Source organism: Pipistrellus hanaki, assembly GCF_964339955.1.
Source record: "Pipistrellus hanaki genome assembly, chromosome: 7".
NCBI classification, from domain to species: domain Eukaryota; kingdom Metazoa; phylum Chordata; class Mammalia; order Chiroptera; family Vespertilionidae; genus Pipistrellus; species Pipistrellus hanaki.
In genome coordinates, this window is record NC_140509.1 from 84,168,708 (window position 1) to 84,182,703 (window position 13,996).

Sequence of the window (13,996 nt, forward strand, 5' to 3'; positions counted from 1 at the left end):
GGCTAATCACTGCTGGCCCTCTCACCGCATGGAACTCGCTCTGACCAGGGGAATGTAACCAGAGGGACGTGTGCCCCGCCTGAGAAGCCTGAGGGTCCTCGTGGGGCTTTGTCATGGCTCATTTCCCTCTGGCATGAAGCAGGCAAGACCCAGATTCAAACTGGCCCAGAGTCGCGGTGCACCGTGAGCTAGAGCTAAACATGTGCTCCCACAAGCTCCTGAGATACCTGAACGTTGGTCACACAGCAGCGCGAGGCTGTGACATGGGGAGGACGGCCACCTACAGGCCAAGGAGACAGGCCTCGGAAGACACCAGCCCTGCCCCACCTTGACCTTGGACTCCCAGACTCCAGAACTGGGAGAGATCAATGTCTGTGTCGCACTGCCCCAGTCTGCGGTACTTTGTCACGGCAGCATTAGCAGACTGATCGGCGGCCGGGACTGAGGCCCTGTGAGTCGATGTAAAGGGGACTCAGCAAGCCCTGGCCGGTGTGGCTCAGCTGATGGAGCATTGTCCCCTGCACCCAAAGGTCACAGGTTCCATTCCTGGTCAGGGTACATGCCCAAACTGTGGGTTCAATCCCCAATAGGGGGCGTGCAGGAGGCAGCTGATCAGTTTCTCTCTCGCATCAATGTTTCTCTCGCTCCCTTCCTCTCTGAAATCAATAAAAACATATTTGTAAAAAAAATAATGAAAAAAAATAAAGGGAGGAGAGTGGGGGAGGGGGAAACAGAGGGACAGCCCCGCCCTCTCCATGGGCTGAGGGTATGACCTCAGTGTGAGAATAAAAGGGAGTCCCTCGGACCTTTGCACCCAGGGGAGGGTAAGAACCACGTGTTCTGCAAACCCTGTGGACAGAGGTGGGGCGGCCCCACAGGCACCCAGGCTCCCGTGAGCCTCCTTCCCAGGCGACACCCACCCCGTCATTAAGGACTGGCCTCAGGGGGCAGGAAGGGGAATATGGTGCTCCTGGGGCACCAATGGGCACCACCGAGCTCTCGGTGTCTGTGTCCCGGGCACATACAACATGAAGGCAACCCCGTGGACAGAAACCTTGATTGAAAAACAAATGTTTTCTCATGAAGGTATCCTACTAGTACTTCTTAGAGAATTACAACAGCAAAAACTGTAGCATGTAGCTGGAATTAATTTTTTTAAAATATATTTTATTGACTTTTTACAGAGAGGAAGGGAGAGAGATAGTTAGAAACATCGATGTGAGACATGAGAGAATAAGAGAAATGGAAAAAAGGAAAATTGGCTAGTCCCAGAAGAGTACTGTATGAGGAATTTATAGGAAAGGATGGGAGAAAAGAACATGAGTAGATATAAGATATTATCAATGTTCTACTTCCTGGGTTGGGTGGAGATTTTTAGGTAGTCTATATAATAAAAAGCTAATGTGCAAATTGTCCCCTGGGAGTTGGACCAACCGGAGTTCAAACACTCTCTATGACGTTCACTGACCACCAGGGGGGCAGTGCAGAGTGAAGGAAGGCCCCAGCCAGCAGCTAGCAGCTGGAGGAAGGAAGGTCCCATCGGCCCTGATCACTGGCCAGGCCTAGGGAGCCTACCCATGCACAAATTTTTTTGCACTGGGTCTCTAGTCCATTGTATTGCAATGTACCTTATTACAACCCATAAGATAAAACTGTGACATCAAACAGGGATTGTGGTTAACCCGATTCTGTGCACTGAGGTCTATTCAGAAGGCCAAAGGACAAACACACTGTAGCAACTAGAATCATAAAAGCTACTCTACACAGGCCCCTCGGACCCATGTCAGGAGTCCCCTCACTACAAGGATTCTGTAAGGACAGAAAGCAAGCTAGACAAGATGCATTACAGAAATGGAAGCGCATGAAGTAACTGAGTGGCTGGCGGGGAGGGCGGGGGAGAAGAAAAGGGGAAAGGAGGGGGAGAGGGATTCTAGAAGCCAAAAAGTCTTCAGCCATTTTGACAAATCAATTCATGTTATTCAACGTTTTCTTGACTTTGGAAAGGATGTTTGGAATACCTTAAGGAACACCTCGGTTCTGAAATTGCTGGCGTAAATAAATGTTATATAACTCATTTCTAAAATAACAAAGAGAACTGTATTACCAGGTTGGCAGTATTCATAGGTTAATTAGGAAATCAGTTGGTCTGCTAGGGCAGTGTTTCCCAACCTTCTCTCATGATGAGAACCACCTGGTGGAGTTGTTAAAACACAGATTCCTGAATCCCAACTAAGAAGTGCTAAACTAGAATTTTTGAGAACATATAGGTAAAATTGCATACCTAACTTAGTGCTCTGTATATAAAATCTGTGTTAGAGCACTAGTTAAGTATACAATTTTACCTATATGTTCCCAAAAATTCTAGTTTAGCACTTCTTAGTTGGGATTCAGGAATCTGTGTTTTAACAACTCCACCAGATGATTCTCATCATGAGAGAAGGTTGGGAAACACTGTGCTAAGGAACGGGGCATATTCTAATTTAGAGTGGCATGCCTCGAGAAGCAGGTCTGAATGCTGTTCGTTCAGTGACAGTGAGACGCCACAGGCCTGTGAGAGCTGGGAGCTGGGAGCACTGGCGGAGGAGCAGTGTGAGGGTGTGTCTGGACCACTTCGGTGTTTTCTGATCAAACCCCTGTCTTTGAAAGTGCTCGGGATGTGAGACTGATGCACGCTGGAGAAGAGGTGAAAAAAAGAGGCAAAGCTAAAAGGGCTATTAAGCTGGCTTGAAGCTGATGCAAAAAGAATCCTCTCACCAGAAGTGTCCCGTGGCTAACATCTTAAATATGGTCATCGCCGCCACAAAAGGAGGCTCGAAAAGCCCTCTGCTTATTTAATACGTCAACTGCTGGACTGAGTGCGAAGGAGTCGGGTAAGAGAATAGATCATTGAGAGCCCCCCCCCCCCCGCCCCCCGGAACATTTCTAAACAGTCACCCCAAAGCAAAGAGATGGCTTTCAGAAATGGTTTTGTCTTTCCTTCGCGTCTTTATTTCATCGCCTCCCTGAGTCATCACAACCACCCCATGGGAAGAAAACTCCTCTTATCCATAATTTCAAACATTAAAAAGTAAAAAAGTCATAGAGCCAGGGAGACACACACCTAAGAGGGAAGCCAGGTGAGCCTGGCCCCAAACACTGGGTCCCCTAGGTCAGGCCAGCAGCGCTGGATGCAGAGCAGCCTCCTGATTGGATGGCGCCGCAGTGGTGGGAGGAGCCTGGGTGGATGAAGACCTACTGGTTTCCCCTGTGCACTGGAGTCCTGCCTTCGGCGGGGCCGAAGTCTAAGTCCAGGCTGTGCCCAAGTCTAAGCTGTGCCTCTTGGGGTCATGGAGCTCACCCCTCCTGCTCAGGGGTGAGAGGCCGGCCCACTGCCTGTGGGAGAAGGGAAGGGTTCTAACTGATTCAGGGAAAGCCTTTCCACCAACCCTGGTTCTGCCTGCACCTCCAGGAAGCTGGTAACTCTGGGTGCTGAGGTGTCCTAGGGTCTGTGGCTCGAGCCAGCCTGCGCCTTGGTTTCCTCCTTGGCCAGCTTCGGCTTTAGCTCTCTCCCATCTGCAAATTCAGTGACCACCATCCATCTGACATAGAGCCTCCAAAAATGTGGGTGCCTGGACTGAGCATCGTCCCCTGTTCTCTCTGTCCTACTGGGTTGAGGCCTTTTCTCATTTTAATGCCATTTTTAGAGGAAGATGCTATAAACACATTTGTTTCATCTGTCATGCTTAACTGCCTCTTCTGAAAGAAAGCATGTTCATGGACAAGAAAAACGTGTGCCTAAGCCCTCGAGGGGTCTGAGAGTCCACTTACAACACGCCAGGCAGGAGGGCCCACGAGCTCTGGTTGTGAGCAGGTGAGCTGGTCCTCACTACAATAGGGACTTTTTTCTATGTGAGCACCTGCAGTGACACCGCCTCTGCAGACAGAAAAGGGAGAAAAGCCAACGCCAGCCATCCTCAGTTGTTTGTGTCCCCAGTACCAAGGCCATCAGTTGCAGCATGAGTTAGACCATTTGTCACAAAGCTCAGCAACTGTTATTTCAGGGCGAGGCTATGAGACGGCACAGCCTACGCAACTGTACCATGGCTGGGGCTCTGGACACTCTGTAACTTCCACATTGTGAAGCTGTAAAAGAGAGAAAGACTATTTCCCTTGCGAAGGGAATGGATGTACTCTCTCACCGGAGTCCTTTGTCACCACAACTAAACTAACCAATCCGGGAGTCTGGGTGTGCTTCTGCAGCCCAGAGGGAGAACGTAGCTGATTTCTTGTTTTTCTTTTTTAATTTCTTTATTGATTAAGGTATCACATATTTGTCCTCAACCTCCCATTCCAATCCCCCACCCCTCCCCACTCATGCCCCCATCCCCCTGTTGTCCTCGACCACTGGTTAGGCTCATATGTGTGCACATAAGTCCTTTGGTTGATCTCTCCCTTTTATCCCCACCCTCCCTTTGAGCTCCAACAGTCTGGCCCATGGCTCCTTATCTCTGGGTCTGTTCTTTTTTATTATTTTTTTTTTTTTTATAGAGAGGAAAAGAGAGAGATAGAGAGCTACAAACGTCAATGAGAGAGAAACATCGACCAGCTGCCTCCTGCACACCCCCTACCGGGGATGTGCCCGCAACCAATGTACATGCCCTTGACCGGAATCGAACCTGGGACCTTTCAGTCTGCAGACCGACGCTCTACCACTGAGCCAAACCGGCCTCGGCTAGGTCTGTTCTTGTTCATCAGTCTATGTTGTTCACCATTTCCCCTAGATGAGTGAGATCATGTCCTACTGGAAATATACTAATAAGAATTAAAAATGAGACAAGCAATAATCGTTATGCTGAAAGGCATATGAATCAGTCTGTAGTGAGTTTCTTTCTGGGCCAACAGTTCTTTTGAGACCCAATTTCAAAAGTCAAACAGTTCCTTATGTGTACATGTCAGCAATGATATTTCAGTTCTAGATGATGGACAAATGGTGGTGATGCAGGTCCAACCCTCTCTGGTTTGGTCCTGGGCAACGTGCAGTGATACACAGCTGCTGACTTCTGTTATGGCAAGGCATTGTCAGCGACTTCCATCTCTGGACTGCTTCTCTTCTGTCTTCATGGCTGGAGCACTTCTGTCAATTCCTCTCTGTTGCCAGAATCCACATGGTCTCAGAGTTGTTTTCTGAAAATATACAAACATATTCTCGACCAAAAGTTAATAAAGGAATATTTTCTATAAATTTTACTTGGGACCCTTTTTCATTTTTTGCCTAAATGACTTTCCTCTGGCTTGTTTTGACACCATGTGTGTTTTCCATGGGTGTCTTGTTGTTAGCACTACGATTAATTTTCTAAAGTACAAATTTTCTAGATGTAATTTACTTACAGGATATTTTTCCTTACATAATATTCTTCTACTTTCCCCCTTTTTTGATTTAAATATTAGGAGCTTTTGAAAATTTTATAATGTAGTCTTCATAGCTTTTAAATTTTAATTTTTTTGCACTATAATATGACTGCTGTAGGTTCATTTCCTGTTGTGAGATTTTACCCTGAGATGAACTACCAATAAAAATTTTAGTTAACACTTTAGGAACAGCTTTCTGTCCAGTGCAATTAGTTTTTCTAGAATATTCACTTATTTCAATTAGCCAATTTAATTTGCCTGAAAACTTGTCTACTATTTTACTGTCCAATTTATTACTCTAAAACAATCTTATTTTACCATGTAAATATTAGGGAAAAGGATTATTTGCCTTTTTTGCCTAGCTGATTTCTGACACTCGCCGAATGAGCATTTGCCTCCTTTGACCCTGCTCCCTGCATGGACACGAAGAGAATGAGCAACAAGGGATGGAGCGGGAAGATGGGCCATGAGGCCTCGGGTCAAGGAATGGGGCGGGCGTCACAAGGAAAAGCTCCCCAACGGCTAGAGCGGTTCCAGGGCTACCAATTCCCTGGAAGTCACAGTTTGCCCCTCTGGTGGTTGAATATACGCCCGGAGAATCTACCTTGTTGGCAGACCCGGGCCCTCCAAGGGGTTTGCCTCCCTCTCCCCGCCCCAGCTCACCAGGCCTCTGGCTCAGGGTGAGCCTCATTACCAGCACTTACCCTATGGTGGCCTGATGGCTCCCAGGCTGTTTCATTTGTGTGTGTGTCTTGCCCCAGGGAGATTGTAAGATGCCTGAGGGCAGACACTTTGCCTCTGTCTGTGCTTTGGATTCCTTCCACAGCTAATCTCCACGCAGATTAGGTGCTGGGTAAATATTTGCCGATTTCCAAAAAGCTTCAGGTAACACGTCTGCCTTTCCTTTCCAGAAAGAATCTGCCTGGGGAGCAAGGAGGCAACCAAGTCATCTCGGAGCACAAAGGGCGGCTGTGTATGTAAATATGTGATGGGAGCAGTCATTCAAACATGAAATTGATCCTGGAGGACTCATAAAATAAACCGTAGGCGATCTGCACGCCTCCTGTGGATTACCAGCCAATTAATTCTACTGACACTGCACAAGGAATGCTTTACATTAAAGCGGGTTTTGAAACTAGACAGCGGTAAGTCAACGTCCATTATCTACTCTCTCCCAGCGCGAGAAGCTCGTCTGGCTACTGGGCCAGACTGGTATCCCCGGCTGTGGCCGGGAAGGCGGAGGAACCGCAGCGGCAAGGGACCAGATTCCAGAAACGGTCTTTTCCTCAGCCCCAAAACTACTTGCGGGAGGGCTATCAAAGGGGGCGGGGGAGGGAGAGGAAGAGGAGAAAGAAGCAGAGAAAGAAAAAGAATAGGGAGGAAAAAAAAAAAAAGGCAGGAGGAGGAGGAAGAAGAGGCAAGAGGAGAAGGAGGAAGAGGAGGAGGAGGAAAAGGAAGAGGAAGAGGTGATGGGAGGAAGAGAAGGAGAAGGAAGTGGAAGAGGCAGGAGGAGAAGGGGGAGGAGGAAGAGGAGGAGGAAGAGGAGGAGGAGGAGGAGGAGGAGGAGGAGGAGGAGGAGGGGGAGGGGGAGGAGGAAGAGGGTCAGTATGGCATAAAAGATCTTAGCAAGGGTCATATGATGTCTGTACCAGTTTACATACCCACCGGACTGTGGGTGGTATGCACACAATGTGTCGTAGAATTGTACACGTGAAACCTGCATAATCTTATTAACCATTCACCCCAATAAATTTAATTTATAAACAAAGAACACAGGTGAGAGTGGGTTTGGGATGAAGATGAGATTTTAGCAGAGGGACCCACACAGCAGTCCACCAGCCAGGAAGCCATTTGATTGGGCCTTCAGCACCCCTCCAAGGCCCTACGACAGTCCTACCCAGGGAGGCTGGGACAGCTGCTTCTGCACAGCGGTCCTTCTCTGTAGGGTTAGACTACCAAGTGAGGAACGTTTTCTCTACCAGGGGCTACTGACGCAGAACCAGAAGGAAAGAGTCAAGGACATCATTAATAAAATACAACATGGCCCGGCCAGTGTGGCCCAGTAGCTGGACATCGACCCAGGAACCAGGAGGTCACTGTTCAATCCCTGTCTGGGCACATGCCCAGGTGGTGGGCTAGATCCCCAGTAGGGGGGCATGCAGGAGGCAGCCAATGGATGTTTCTTTCTCTCTCTCTCTCTCTCTCTCTCTCTCTCTCTCTCTCTCTCCCTCCCTCCCTCCCTCCCTCCCTCCCTCTTCCTCTCCCTCTCCCTCTCCCTCTCCTTCTCCCTCCCTCCCTTCCTCTCTGAAATTAATAAAAACAAATTACACACACACACACACACACAACATGGTTCAATTCTTTCATGGGCCATATGTGGAGAGCAAATCAAATGGAAGAAAAATGAGAAGAAAATAAGGAGGCAGGAAGTCAGGAAGGGGGTGGGGAACATGAGGAAGTGGAAAATAAAGCAATGGACACTCTGCCTCTCATGTGTGTGTGTGTGTGTGTGTGTGTGTGTGTGTGTGTGTATCTGTATCTCTCTGTCTCTCTCTCTCTCTCTTTCTTTCCCTCTCTCTCTCTCTTTCAGAAATGTGCCAAAGCAACCACATGACTGGTGCAAAAGTCACATAGATACAGACAACAATAGTCTGAAAGAAACAGACATTAAGATACACAGAGAAAATCTTCTACCTGAACTTCTGCCCTTTAAAGACTGAGGCAGAGGGACTATCGGTTAAAAAAGGAAAAGAAAGGAAAGGGAAGGGAAGGGAAGGGAAGGGAAGGGAAGGGAAGGGAAGGGAAGGGAAGGGAAGGGAAGGGAAGGGAAGGGAAGGGAAGAAGGGAAGGGAAGGGAAGGGAAGAAGAGAGGAAAGAAAGAAAAGGTTAAAGTCAGCTGTATATTTTTGAATGTAACACAACTCATGATATCACCCCTTGGTGCTTACTCCACGTTCTGGCTGAAACGGAGCTGAGAACAGCCTGTCCCTCCCGCACAGTCGTTAACGGCCGGGAGATGCCGTGGAAGAGGAACGAGACTGCGTGTACAGTGGACGGCCTCTATTTCCAGGCTTTCTTACAATTGTCCTTTTCCACTTTCTGGAGAAGCAGAGTCTAATCCCTGGCCTTTAACCTCGTTGCTCACGTCACTAAGGCCCACCGATAGGGCTTTTTTTCCTGGCTCCCTCCCCTCAAAAGGCTTCACAGAGAATCCGACACTCCCACCTCCGTACCAGTACGCCCAGTCTCAGCTGGTCTGCATCCAAACACTGTATTGGATGGAGCATTAAGAACAAAAAGACCTCGGGTGATACTGTTGCATTGCTTCACCCAGGGCTACAGAAGACCAGTAAACACCGCCTGTCTGCCTTTTCAGTCTGGCTTGTAGCTGTCATCCTCAGTGTCACCTCATGGTCCAGAATGGCTGCTGGCCCTCCGGCCATCACGTCCACCTGGAAAGGCTAAAAGGGACCTCTCACAACTGAGTCGGCTCCTTTAGTTACCTACCCAGGAGTCCTTACAACTTTATACATGTACTTTATATATGTATGCACCTTAAGTTTCTTAAACAAGTGATTTTCTATGTCTTTTATATGCATATTCTATAAAATCGTTTGTTTAATAAACTTCACTGCTTTTATAAATAACAAAACGATTGCATTTTCTTTTGGGGAAGTTTGCAATTTTATATACCAATTTAATTTTAAATAAATAAAATGATTATAGCATGAGAGTTTATAAAACACATCTTGTTTTGACAATTAAGTAGACATTTAAATATTATCTTGACAAAAGCATTTCCCAAGTTGCGTTTTACAGAATGACTCACTAAAAGAAAATGTTATGTAAAACAATAAAGAATATTCTCTTTGGTCAAGTATAATAGACTCGGAACATACTGGGTTAAAAACAATAAAATTGATTTATTTGCCTCAAGACTCCTCAGTGAGTGCTATAGGCAGGCACACTTAAACCCCCCAAAAAGAGGCATAAGGAGAAGGACTCTCCCAGGGTATTTGCCAATGGAGCCTTTTTAGTAAAATATTTTGAGGAACCAGCATACTGAGGAACACACTTTGGGAAAATGCCACCGGAAAGTTATATAAACTCTCCAAATAATTGACAATTTTAAAATATATGTGTATATATGTTACATATACAAATTTCCAGTGATATACTGCTCTATGTCTTGACTATGTTTTATTGAAATCACTATTTCATTGTGACATCTACATATTATTACTCCAGTCATACACAACAACAACAGTTCCAGAGCGCATTCCAAAGTCAAACATAAATAACTAATTGGGGGAGTGGGGTTCGATTCTCATAACACCGTAATTTGTGTACAGCTGAGTGACAATAATATGATTTTGTACTTTATTTAAACAAATCATTTTTCCTTAGCCTAAATGACATTATAAAACAGGGTTTCGTGCTGGCATGTAAGAAACAACAGTGACAATTCTATTTCTCACGACATGAGGGAATACACAACCTGAAAACCCAAGTGACCCACACTAAAAAAAATAATAATAATGCTTTCAAATGCAGATGAACTATAACAAAACAAAAATTCTATCAGTGCATAGAGGGACATATGATAAAGTCAAGGCACTTTTGATGGGCTAGAAATGCACTGTGAATTAAAAATCAGAAGGTGAGGTCACCTGTGTCAGAACCTAAGCCAACCAAACCACGAGGCTTGGGTTGCTATCACTCACAGACACAGACAGAGACCCCTGAATGAAGCCAACACTTTCAAACGACTACATTCTCAATGGAAGGACAAATTGGGAAGAGAAAAATCCCATCCACTGGCCCAGAGAAACATCCAGAAAGCTTTTAATTACTGACCTGAGCTTTGGCTGGAAAAACACTATCCTGACAATTTGCAACAATGAACCTGCTCTGGCTCCAGTTTTTGGCTTAAATTTACGGGTTCACACGGTCCAGAAACCTTCATGCCAAGAAATAAAGATAAAAATGTTTCCAAAATGTTAAAATCCTTAAGGTGTCTGGCAGAAGCAAACTCAAAACTACTCTGATGGATGAATTCCAAACTCAGGCCACAGAGAAATTCATAAAGATAAATCCTGTCAAAGACGTGCATAACCTGAGAAAATAAGCCACTACGGGTGAAAAGATTAACACACACACACACACACACACACACACACACACTCACACACACACACACACAGAGGAAAGAGCCAGCATAATTAATCCCCTGAGAACTTCAGATGATGGGACAATTAGTAGGGACTCTGTGGATGCGAATATTTAAAATCATTACTCCTAAAAAGGGAAGCAAAGACATATAAACAAGAAACTCTAAAAAAAACTAAAAAAAAAAAAAAATCCACAGACATTTGAAAGCTATTGAAATCAAGTTTCTGGAAATGAAAAATAATGTCATTCTAATTTAAAACTCAATGGATAGGTGAGTTAGCAGATTAGACACAGCTGAAGAAGAGCAATGGTGAAATAAAAGGTATTTCTTTGAAAATTACCAGGATGAATCAGAGAAATAACGAAATGGAAAGTATTTTCATTTCAGAAACAGTGAGGATAAATGAGAATATTCAACAAATTTCTAAAAAGAAGATTCAGAGAGCTCAGCCAGTGTTGCTCAGTGGTTGAGCTTCGACCCATGAACCAGAAAGTCACATGCCCGGATTGCAGGATCAATCCCCAGTATGGGGCATGTAGGAGGCAGCCCATCAATGATTCTCTCTCATCACTGATGTTTCTATCTCTTTCTCCCTCTCCCTTTGTCTCTGAAATCAATAAAAATAAAATAAATAAAAGAAAATTCAGAGAAAGACAATGCAAAGATGAAGAGGCACTAATTCCAACTAAATAAAAAAATAGAAATTCTATAACTCAGAAATAATTTCAAATAGCAAACATGATAAATAAAATAAAATCTACATTTAACACATTGTAGAGAGAAACTGTAAAATACTAAAGACACAAAAAATTATATAAAGCATGGAGAAAACACTGATTGCCTACAACGAAATAGCAATTAAGTCAAAAACAGACTTCTCAACTGCAATAATAGAATCCAGAAAACTGGCAAAAATTTTCAAAGTGCTAAAAGAAAACAAGTTATCTTAGAATTCTAAATATATCCAAACTATACTCGAAGAATGAGGACAAATAAAGACTTTTAGGGCAAAATAAGATAGTTTTTATTATTAGCAAAACTTCACTTAAAAAAGTACAACTAAAGTATTGCTTCAACAAGGAAAAAAATTGAACAGAAATAACAACTGAGATGCAAGAAAGCTGGGCAAAGCAATTAGTAAATATGTAAGTATTTATAAAGAAGCTTTGACTAGTTCAAAGCAATAATAATGAGATAAAGGTGAAAAAAACTAAAATAAAATACTGGACAAAAATATGAAAGATGAAAGGGGTATTAGGCATTAAGTCATTTGTTAGGAAGTGTGTAAATATAATGCTTCACTCAATGAGAACATGGAGTACCATATTACACTCTTAGGGTAGCCAATAAAAGAACAGGAATAAAATAGAGAGCTTCCTAAGAAATTGAGGTGTAGGAAGGAAGAAAATAAAGAAAATGAAATTCACTAATAAAGTGGAAGACAGGAAAGTTTAAGTACAGAAAAGACAAGATATTGAATGAAAAAGACAAGAAAATCTGTGATCATAATAAATGTATATCACCTAGTAAAAGAAAAATTCTCAGGTTACTTTTTAAAAAATCAAAATTTGCCTGTATGTTTTTATAAGAGACTAGAGGCCCAATGCATGAAATTCGTGCAGGGGTAGGCCTTCCTCCCCCGGGGCTAACGGCACCAGCTTCTCTCTGGCATCCGGGACCTGGGCTTCCCTTGGAAACCCGGCTACATCCGGAAGGACATCCTGTCTAATTAGCATATTATGCTTTTATTACTATAATTGTTTTTAAATATAGTATTAAGGTTAGAAATATAAGAATAGAGAAAAGATATACCAGAAAAATACAATCCAAATGAAAGCTGGTATAGCTCCCTAAAATGAAATGAAACAAACTGCAAGTCATATGCGTTAGCAAGAGGAAAAGATGGTTATTATAGTGTAGTGATAAAGGAAATTTCACCAGGAAGATATAATTTTAAATTATATTTGCTTAATAACACAGCTTCAAAATACATAGACTTATAATGAGAAACAGACTCACAAGCATAGACTCTAGCACATGTTTCAATATTTGAGAGATTGAGCAGAATACAATATAGAAAGGATAGCCTGGCCAGTGTGACTAATTTGAACCTATGAACCAAGAGGTCGCTGGTTTGATTCCTGGTCAGGGTGTATGCCCAGGTTGTGGGCTCAGTCCCCAGTAGGGAGCATGCAGGAGGCAGCTGATTGATATTTCTCTATCAACAATGTTTCTCCTCTCTCTCTTTTCTTCTCTCTCTAAAAATCAATTAAAAAACATTTTTAAAAATAGAACTAATATAGATCTTCATGGAAGGATGCAGACAAAGGATAGAAAACAACAGTTCCCAAGAATCAACACATATATACCTGAATCTTCAAATTAGAAAATATACATTATTTTCAAATACACACAAAAAATATATGTGTTTAATCACAGTAATGTATAATTGTTATGGAATACATGCTTATGCCACCTCCAAAAAAATTCATATGTTGAAACCCTAACTCCCAATGTAATAAATTTGGAGGTAAGGCCTTTGGGAGGCAATTAGATTTAAATGAGGTCAGAAGGATGGGGCCCCTGCATTGGGATTAGTGTCCTTGTAAGAAGAGGAAGAGACCAGGGCCTTTTCTCCCCCTGCATGTAGACATCCACTAAGAAGGCAGCCATAAACCAGGGAGAGCTGTCACTGGCTTTTGGATTTCTGGTCTCCAGAAGAGAGAAATCGATGTTTGTTGTGTAAGCCACGATGCTCTGGTATTTGTTGTAGCTGCCAACGATGGCCAGGACGGGAATATCACTAAGACATCACGGTGTTGGGATTCCAAGGTGCTCTTCTCTCCCTAAAAAGCGCTGGTCAGCCTTTTACCAGAAGCATCATTCCGGTTAGAGACAAGCAGTGAGTGTGCTGGAGACACTGCAGCAAAGGAAGAAAGGACACTTGAACGGTTAAGAAAGTGAGCACTTAAATCCAAACCCCGGCTTTTTGTTAGAGGGGCCGCGATGAGCACCTACTCACACTTTAGGAAGAGCTCCCGTCTATGCTAAAGGACGATTGTCACTGAAGAAGCTCAAGGAAAAAGGAGGAGAATCTAAAGGGCACAGAAATGTCTCTCAGAGGCCAAGGGGACGTGGATCGCTGTCGGTTCACGGTGTCCTTGGGAGCCAGGCCTCTCTCTCCGCCTCTCGGGGCCTCACGGCCTTTCATCCACTTCCAGCCTGCTGGCCTGCTCCATCCCCCGCTCCCTGCAGACCAGCTGCCCGGGCATCAGCCTGCCAGGGCCCAGGACAGCCACTCCAGATGCCAAGTCCATGTGGCCTGCCCACTGGCAGCAGCCTCTCCCGGGTTCATACTGGCCAATCATAGGATAAGAGCCAAGCCAGCCCAGGCCTAGGTCCCCAGACAGTGTGCAGCCAGGAGCCTACCCCCAC